Raw genomic sequence first — 9,798 nt, forward strand, 5'->3', positions numbered from 1 at the left:
GCATGGAGGAAACCACCACGATGATTCAATTACCTCCATCTGGTCTCTCCCTTGCCAAGTGGGGATTAAGGGGACTACGATTCAAGATGAAATTTGTGTGGGGACACAAAGCCTAACCATATCACTGGGCAACAGAGTGAGACCCCATCTCTACAAAAAAATGCAAAAATTAGCCAGGCATGATGGTGTGCACCTGTAGTCTCAGCTACTCAAGAGGCTGAGGTGGGTGGATTGATTGAGCCAGGAGGTGGAGGCTGCAGTGAGCCATGATCACGCCACTGCACTCCAGCCTGGGTGACAGAGTAAGACTGTCTCAAAACACACACACACACACAATCTTCTATCACTTCTAAAAATGGCCAGTGTCACTTGCCATTAATAGAAGGTAACAATGAAATAAATTAGATGAAATAGATCAATGTCATTAAATTCTAGCTAGACAATGTCACCTCCCAAACTGTCCAAGCCCAGAACTCACTCTCTCCTTGTTGAAAAGATGAACAAGTGTTGCAGTGACATTGGTACCCAGACTCTGGGTTCCAATATCTGGGCAGTTACAGTGTATCAGCTTCCAGGTCCCTGGATCCAGGATGTATGTGTCCTTGAATTCAACAGTTCCCTGTCAAGTTCAGTTTCAACCTCCAGGGCAGCCTTGAGATTCCTCCACTTTCCTGGTTATGGCAGATGCTGTAGCTCCCCAGTCTGGCCAGTTTTGCAGTATTTTGGGAGCCTCCAGCCTTTCCTACATTAAAAAAAAAAAAAGGTGTATAAAATCCCCTCCTGCCTAAAATGCCAAATACTGCTTCTATTTCTTGCACTGAAGCCTGACTTCCCACAGTTCTTGCAGGATCTCCTGAACATTTCTTTCATTATTTATTTCCTGCAAGAGTATTTTCAATGTGGGTCTTTTTGTATTCCACCTTCTGAGGCTTTATTTGCCTAAGAATATTTTTATTATGACCTCATGTTTGAATGACAAATTGGCTGGCTTTAAAATTCTGGATTGAAAGAGTTCTTTTTTTTTAAATTACTGGTGACATCACTTCTTTGACTTTATCGGGTATTGCTGTTGAGAAGAATAATGCCAACCCAGTTCTTGTTCCTCTGTACGCCATCTGTTATTTCTCCCTGCTCTTCTTCCTGGTCTTTCATATTCTTAATTTCCGCCTGATACCTGTGTGTGAATTTTTCCTTATTCTTTTCTACTGTTGGTTACTCTATGAGCTCTTTCAATCTGCACTCATTTAAAAAAATTTTTGGAACATTTAAATCTCCATTATTTCTTCAATTATTTATTTCCTCATCTCCACTTTTATTTTTCTTTCCTTTTGGGAATCATACGTATACTCTCCATCTCTCTCAGGTTTTTTTTTTTTTTTTTTTTTTTTTTGAGACAGAATCTCACTCTGTTGCCCAGGCTGGAGTGCAGTGGCGTGATTTCAGGTCACTGCAACCTCCAGTCTCCCGGGTTCAAGTGATTCTTCTCTTGCCTCAGCCTCCCAAGTAGCTGGGATTACAGGCGCCCACCACCACACCCAGCTAATTTTTGTATTTTTAGTAGTGATGGGGTTTCACCATATTGGCCAGGCTGGTATCAAACTCCTGATCTCAAATGATCTGCCTGCCTCAGCCTCCCCAAGTGCTGGGATTACAGGCGTGAGCCACTGCGCCTGGCCCCTCTCAGCTTCTCTTTTCTATGTGTTGTCTCTGTTTCTTTCCCTGTTGCTTTTGGGGATAATTCTCAATCTGATCATCCTATGTATTCGCAAATTCTTCAGTTGTATCCATCCTGATATTCAGGCCATCTATTATGTCTTTTATTTTTTAAATCTTAAATTTTTCATAGCTAATGTTTTGGCTTGATTCTCTGACTTTTTTTCCTGTTCATTGCAGCAGTTTTTTAATGAAAGATGTATGTAAGATTACTTTATTCTTATATCTTCCCAATTGCATTTTCCTTGTATTTGGCCTTTTCTGTTCCTACTTGGTGAGATTGAGCTTTTGGCTCCAGGATCTCAGTCTTTGTTCAGGGTTAAGCACTCTGCTGGGGCAAATGGCCAGCCTTCTCCCGCTGCATATGTCCAATGCAGACAACATATTTCTTCCCATAAACTTGGACCACTTTGCTAATTTGCTGACCTCTATAGTGTCCTTGTGCAAACTGAGCTTCTTCACCCTTTCAGATGGGCATGGACCGAACATTATATTTCTGTCTCAGCTCTTTGGAAAGAGAAGACATAATCTTCCTGTAAATATGGGAAGCTGCATTAAAATACCACTTATGGTTCTTGTGAGAGTCACAAAGATTTCTTGACTTTCGGAAGTCACTGAATTTTTCTTTTTTTGTTGTTGTTGTTGTTTTTGAGAAGAAGTTTCTTTATTGTTGCCCAGGCTGGAGTGCAATGGTGTGATCTCGGCTCACCGCAACCTCCGCCTCCCAGGTTCAAGTGATTCTCCTGCCTCAGCCTCCCGAAGTAGCTGGGATTACAGGCATGCACCACCATGCCCAGCTAATTTTGTGTTTTTAGTAGAGACGGGGTTTCTCCACGTTGGTCAGGCTGGTCTTGAATTCCCAACCTCAGGTCATCTGCCTGCCTCGGCCTCCCAAATTGCTGGGATTACAGGCGCAAGCCACCTTGCCCGGCCAAGTCATCGAATTTCATTTTGGCCATCGTTGCTTCAGTGATAGCTGAGAAAGGGAAGTGCCTGTGACTTTTTGTTCTTGTATTATTTCATGAATTTCTTCCTTTATCTCCTTAAGTATAATCATGCTTTACTTTAAAATCTTGGTCCATCTGCTTCGGTAATTCTGCTCTGAATGGCATATGTGGTTTGATTTATCTTTCTTTTGTAGTAGCTGCACTTCTCAAGTGTCTAATTATTTTGGCAGGTGAGTTCATGTCCCCCCCAGGGATGCCAGCTCTCTGTCTGGTAATGTGCCCTGGAGAAAGGGCATAAGGAGGGGGAAGGGATGAGCCCCAGGGCAGGAAGCTTCCTTGGCTTTTCTGCCTGGCACTTTGCCAAGTTCACCTTTAAGTTCCCAGAGAGAAGCAGGCTCAGCAGGAGGTAGACTCTGCTTGGGAGTTTCCCCCAGCTGGGGGTGGGGGTGGGGGTGGGACTGTAGGGGCATTAGTGGAGAAGTCAATGCCTGATCCCTTGCCTGTTTTTATAATTCCTCACTCCAGCACGGCTGTAGCTGCCAATATCTGCACCGAAGTGACAGGCAGTGATTGTTTCAAGACAAAGAGCAGGGGACCTGAAGGAGGTGAGCTTCCCTGAAGGGCAGAATAGTGGAAAGGGTAAGAGTTCAGGCTCCGGGGTCTTTCAAGCATTTGTTCATTCCACATCGAAAGCTGGTATGTAGCGGGTATTGTGTTGGGTGATAGGGAGACAGTGGGGAACCGGGCACAGTCCTCACCCTCAGGGAGGTTACAGTCTGACAACAAACTAACAGACGTGGATCCATGTTGGCACTGCCAGCTGGGCAACTCACTTAGTCTTTCCAAGCCTCAGTTTCTTCATCTGCAAGATGGAGATGATAATAGCACTCATTTATAGGGTTCCTGAGGCTTATCAGGAGACAAGGCTGCAAAGTGATTCATAGAATGCCTGGCACATTGAAGGCTCTCAAAAATGTTAATTATTCTTGTTATTATTGTGACGAATGACGCTGTTACTGGGAATTAGGTAGGAACTTGGAGCTGCTTGGAAAAAAGATAAATGAATTGCTTTTCATCCTCTGGGCAAACCAGTTACCCTTAGGAGGCAGAACATTCAGAATTTCAAAGAAAGAGGATTGAGTAGGCGTGGATCTTAAAAAGTTGAGGTAAAAAGCAGCAAGGCAAAGAAACAAAAAACCAAGTTTCATTTTCCAGCAAGAACTATTAATATCATTAAAGGTGTTCAGATTTTGGATAACTGGTCTCCTTCTCCAGTTCTTTGTCCCTCCCTCCCTTTTTTTTTTTTTTGAGACGAAGTCTGGCTCTTGTCCCCCAGAGTGGAGTGCAGTGGCGTGATCTCAGCTCACTGCAACCTCTGCCTCCCAGGTTCAAGCGATTCTCCTCCCTCGGCATCCCAAGTAGCTGGGATTACAGGTGTGTACCACCACACCTGGCTAATTTTTTATTTTAAGTAGAGACGGGGTTTCACTATGTTGGCCAGGCTGGCCTCGAACTCCTGACCTCAGGAGATCTGCCCGCCTCAGTCTCCCAAAGTGCTGGGATTACAGGCATGAGCCACCGCGCCCGGCCCTTCCCTTCCTTCTTTCTTGCTCAAGGCAGTACTGTGAGGTTAGAGCTTCCGCAGTGAAGGACCTGGCTGGAGTTTCATCCCTTTGCTTGTTAGCTGGAGGACCCACGTCTCCATTAGGTGCAGGTGGCATGATGCCCAGAGTACTTTAAGGGGCCCACAAAAAATGTTTTTATTTCTTTTAAAATCCAGAGGAAAAAGTGACTTTCAGGTTGAAGAAGATGTTTTGATATACCCATGCAGTCATATAAATATCATTGTAAATATTTCTTTTTCTTTTTTTGAAACAGACTTTCACTCTTGTCACCCAGGCTGGAGGGCAGTGGTGCGATCTCGGCTCACTGCAACCTCCGCCTTCCCCATTCAAGTGATTCTCCTGCCTCAGCCTTCCAAGTAGCTGAGATTACAGGTGCTCGCCACCATGCCCAGCTATTTTTTTTTTTTTTTTTTGTATTTTTAGTAGAGACGGTGTTTCACCATGTTGGCCAGGCTGGTCTTGAACTCCTGACCTCAGGTGATCCGCCCTCCTCGGCCTCCCAAAGTGCTGGGATTATAGGCATGAGCCACTGCGCCGGGATGATTTTAAATATTTCTTATGGGGCATGGGTCCCATGAAGGCAAAATTGCCCCAGGCTCAGGGAAGTCAGAATGCATCCCCAAGGGCACCATGGAACAATAATACTCATCTCTGGGGGTGTTAAAGGGCCAGGGCTTGTATAGCATTCTGCACTGTGTGGGCACCTAAGAAGCTCTCGGCAAGCAAGTTAACCATTTGTTTTCCTCTATGAACTGCAAGTTGAAACCTTAGGAAACCCCCATGAGGGTCATGGGATTGGGCACAGCAGCGAGGGGAAAAGTTGCACAACTGCTTTTTTTTTTTTTTCTATGAGATAGGGTCTTGCTCTGTCACCCAGGCTGGAGTGCAGTGGTGCCATCACAACTCACGACAGCCTCAACCTCCTGGGCTCATGTGATTCTCCCACCTCAGCCTCCCGAGTAGCTGGGACCACAGGTGCACAACACCACACCTGCTAAAGTTTTTGTTATTTGTAGAGACAGGGTCTCCCTATGTTGGCCAGATTGGTTTCAAACTCCTGGGCTCAAGTGATCCTCCTGCCTTGGCGTGAGCCAACACCCCGGGCCCACATTTGTTTTTTATTACACAACAGACTAAGGAAATACCCCAGGTGGAGGAACAGATGAAAACTTCAAAGCAAGGCCACTGTGTTCCAGGGTGTGCAAGAAACCAGACAGGCAGCAAAAAGAGCTCTTTCTGAATTCCCAGTGCAGGTGTTAGCAAGCCCTGAAGAGGTGGGCTGAGTGAATGAACAAATGAATGAACCAATGACGAGTGAATTGTGGGACGAATTTTTAAATCCTGAGGTTGTTTGCCCCAAAAGGTAGCTCCCCAGACACAAGTTTCTTCAGAGGCAAAGGGAAACAAATTTTTTTTTTTTTTTTTTTTTTTTGAGATGGAGGCTGGCTCTGTCGCCCAGGCTGGAGTGCAGTGGTGCCATCTCGGCTCACTCCAAGCTCCGCTTCCCGGGTTCACGCCATTCTCCTGCCTCAGCCTCCAGAGTAGCTGGGACCACAGGCGCCCACCACCACACCCGGCTAATTTTTTGTATTTTTAGTAGAGACGGGGTTTCACCATGTTAGCCAGGATGGTCTGGATCTCCTGACTTCGTGATCCGCCTGCCTCGGCCTCCCAAAGTGCTGGGATTACAGGCGTGAGCCACTGCACCCGGCCACAAATTCTTAATAGATGATTGCAGAGGGTACTGTCGTCTCTGGTTAAATTAGGAAACTGAGGCTTAGAGAGGTGATGTGGCTTGAGGCAGAGTACAGGGCTTAACGCCCTGCTCATCTCTGCCTCCTTGGGGCTGTTACTTGGAGCAAAGCCCTCCAAGCCCAGAGGCCCCAAGCAGGTACCAGCCCCACAAGGGCCCCCATAGTTCAGGTGTGTCCAGCCCAGGCAGGAGGCCCCTCGGAGAAGGCCTGAGCCCAGCTAGAGAACAGGCCTCTCTGTCTTAGAAGTTGGCACACCCTCTGTTCCTTCCTTAGACTAAACTGCAGCCACTACCTCGGGGAATTTCAAACCACATGAGAAGGTCCAGCCCCACTAGCCAGCTCCCCCTCCGGCTCCACCCCCTCAGCTTCATCCACACCCCTGCCCTGCTGAGGATCCGCGGAGACTCACTGCTGGCTCTTTTCTTGGCTCAGCCCCTTTCCTTCTTCCTGCCGCCTCCTGCCCACCTAGGATCTATACTTCTGATTAGGAATTCTTTTCAGTGTAAACAGCAAGAAATCCATCCTGCTAGGTCCCAAAGCAAACAGCGGGACTCCAGTGGCTGAGATGCCAATGACTGCCTCAGGAGACTGGATGGATGGAGATGGGGAAACCGATAGGGGAACTAGAACAAGGCTTGGAGGTTGTCCAGGACAAACAAACCGGCCGCTGCTTCTGGGCTGACTTCAGAGGCCCTTGGACAGCAGCATGCAAAGTGGACATCTTACCACAGGCACTTCTGGCCAGCAACAGGTTTAGCCCAAATTACAGAAGTTCTGTTTTGGATATTTCTCTTCAATATCAAATATATATATCTTTTTAAAAGTCAGGTGAATAGATGTAATTTGGGGTCTTTCATCATACATGAGGTTTTTTTTTTTAAGAAATTAAAAGAGTTTATTGGGCAACTTAAAATCCACTTTACCTTTCTTTTCTTTTTAACCTTTCGTCCCAATTTATTGGATGACTGGAAAATAAAGGGAAGTGTTGCTGCATTTACAATTCCTGGAGAATGCCACCGCTTACTGAGTGTGGAAAGCTGTTGGAGTTAGGAGAAATGGTCTTCCCCAACTCTATGACCCTGAACATCATGTCCAGATCCCGGTTTGCAAACCCTGAGAGTGACAGTGCACTCCGCTCCCTGTAGAGATCCTGTCACCTCTAACACACTATGACCCTGTGTCCCAGGAGCAACAGAATGAGGGGTGGTCAGCTTGGATGTCACTTTCTCCTCTGGGAGCCCCGGGAACAGCGACATAGTGTGAGGCCTCCCCTCATGTGTCAATGGCTAGCACTAGATCCTTCTCTGAGAAAAGGCATTGATGATGGCGGGAGAGAGGGTGGAGGTACCAAATGTGAGAGAGAGGATGGGGACAGTGGGGGAACCACACAATGAAACAAGAAGCTCATGGTCAGTGTTGTCGGAATCTCCTCTCTCAAAGCCAAAAGCTCCATCCTTAGCCTGGGTGGATGCATTCCACATAGATTCCTTGAGCCCCTCCTGTGAGCCACACGCCATGCTAGGTGGGGACAAAGTGAGAAGCAAGGCAGGCTTGCTCCCTGCTTTTCTAGAGCTTAGGGCAAAACACAGATATTAAACAAGGGTTGTTGGCAATTATGGAAAGTGCTACAAGGAGAAGCTTTGAACTTGGCCCTCTTAGGGGGTCCAGCGCCTCCCAACTGTTGATGTACTCCTCCAGTCTCCACCTGCACTTCAGAACTTTGCTTCTCACATATTCTTGGTCAATCCAGGGAGATGGAAACCCACTGCAGCTGCCTGCCAGGACTTCACAAAACTAAAACTAGCTTTGCTTAAAGTGGCTCTACCTCAAGGACACAGATCCTTCCTGACTTCAGGCAGGAATGGCCACAGTCCACATGGTGCTATGGAGCCCAGGAACTGGCCCAGGGGATAAGCTGTTGATAGGAAACCACTACACCAGATTCCCACAGAGCCCAGCCAGTTCCTCAAGCCCAGCTCACTATATGCCCAACTCACCGCACGTGCCGCGGCTGGCTGGCTTGGCACCATGCTGCCTCCCCACAGCTCACCTCAGCCCCAGCCAGCACAGAGCCCAGCAGGGACAAGGTGAAGAATGCCACAGGCCATGAAGGGGTCATGGGAACCCCCTTCCCATTTCCTCCTCCCCTCCCACCAGGCATTCATGGTCCTTTGGTGTCTCTTGGCTGCCCTTCTGTCCCCTCTCCCCACTTAGAGGACATGAGTAAAGGTATTGGCCTACCTAGAGTTCCTGCCCCATCATCCACTCCCACGGGCTGATGGGACTCAGGATTCCAGGGTGTTATGTGCCCTCTTCTATCCCGGTGCTCTGGCTGTGCCTGTCACTTTCTACTACCACCACCAACACACACACGCACACACGTGCACACGCACACATGCACACACATGCACACAAGCACACACACGCACACACACATGCACACATACACACATGCACCATAAGAGGCGGTGCCTATAATCTGTTGCTCTGGGCTTCTGCTTCTAACTGTTCCAGCCACCTAAACCACTGTCTCTAGTATCCATACCCACCTCTTAGAACCAGCCATCTGTAAATTCACTATTTGTGACAAGCATTGTACTTCAACGCATTCATTCATTCATTGGACAAATATGTATTGAGACCTACTGCATGCTGGGCACTGTGCTGGTGCTGGGGATACAAGGGTGAACTAAATAGGCATCATCCCTGCCCCCAAGCAGCTGCTAGCAGACATTAATAGCTCATGTTCATTGAGTGCCTACTATATACCGACCCTGTATGAAATACTTCATGAGTTATCTGATTTAATCTGTCAGAGAAATTGTTTAAGGAGCACATCAAACTGAAACATAGAGAAAAGTGTGGACTTGCCCGAGACTGTTGGACGGCCTTGGCTGAGGGGTAAAGCAGGGACTCCAAAGCGCTGCCCTAACCACCACTTTTCCTTTCCCTGCCCCACTCAGATGCCACCTCCTCCAAGGAGCCTTCCGGAATCTTCTCCCAGACTCAAGGGCTGCCTTGATCTCTCTAATCCAGCCTTCATATTTGACACAGCCATCTCCTCCCACAAGGATACCCAGAGAACTGGAGCCGTCTCTGCATCCTTCCTCAGGAGCGCTGTTGGATGAGCGACCCCCGAGCCCCTCCAAACTTGCTGCGGATGGGAACTAGGGCCCTGGGCTCCGTCTCTGCCGTGGGTTTTCATCTCGCTGAATCGCAGATCTTCCGGAGGGGCCTCTGCATAGGGCCGACCCATCAAGGCGCCCATTTAACAGATGGGGCGGATAAGGCCCCAAGTGGGTAAAAGTTCCTTGTATCTCCAGGCCGGGTCAAGGTCGACTCCCTTTTCTTCCAGCGAGCCTCGGCCCCTCCGCCAGAGGCTTGGGTGGGGAGGGCACAAGGAAACGACCTCGTCTCCAAAACCCACTGGAGATGATCAGCCTCCCTCCCACCACCCCGGACCAACGCCTCCCGCGCAGACCCCAGGCACTTCCTCCAACAGATGTGGGGGCGAGACTGGAGACCCCTCGTCCCCACCCCCGGGCCCTCCTTCGCCCAGCGCGGCCGGCAGGTGGACAGGAAGCCACCGCACCTGGGCCGGACCGCTCCTCGCTCCCCGCAGCCCCGGGCAACCCCGGAGACCAGGCGCCTCCTACCTGCTCTGTCGAGCCCCGCTCGGCCTCCCGCCGGCACCGCCGCGCTCCCAGCCAGGGTCCCGGCCGCCGCCCGGCGCTGCCACCCTGGGATCCCGCCCCCGCC

General features: G+C 48.9%; 1 protein-coding gene across 2 annotated transcripts in view; it reads right to left on the reverse strand.

Annotated features, from left to right (window-relative positions):
- Window positions 1–9,756, reverse strand: part of NCMAP (non-compact myelin associated protein) — a 55,253-nt gene extending 45,497 nt beyond the window's left edge. The window contains exon 1 of one of the 2 annotated variants that reach the window (XM_055388009.2): window positions 9,696–9,756. The gene's annotated coding sequence lies outside the window, so the exon portion shown is untranslated. The remainder of the gene's footprint in view (window positions 1–9,695) is intronic. The other variant, XM_031016087.3, reaches the window with a different exon arrangement.
- Window positions 9,757–9,798: the final 42 nt, after the last annotated feature.

This window comes from Gorilla gorilla, chromosome 1 (assembly GCF_029281585.2).
Source record: "Gorilla gorilla gorilla isolate KB3781 chromosome 1, NHGRI_mGorGor1-v2.1_pri, whole genome shotgun sequence".
NCBI lineage: Eukaryota > Metazoa > Chordata > Mammalia > Primates > Hominidae > Gorilla > Gorilla gorilla.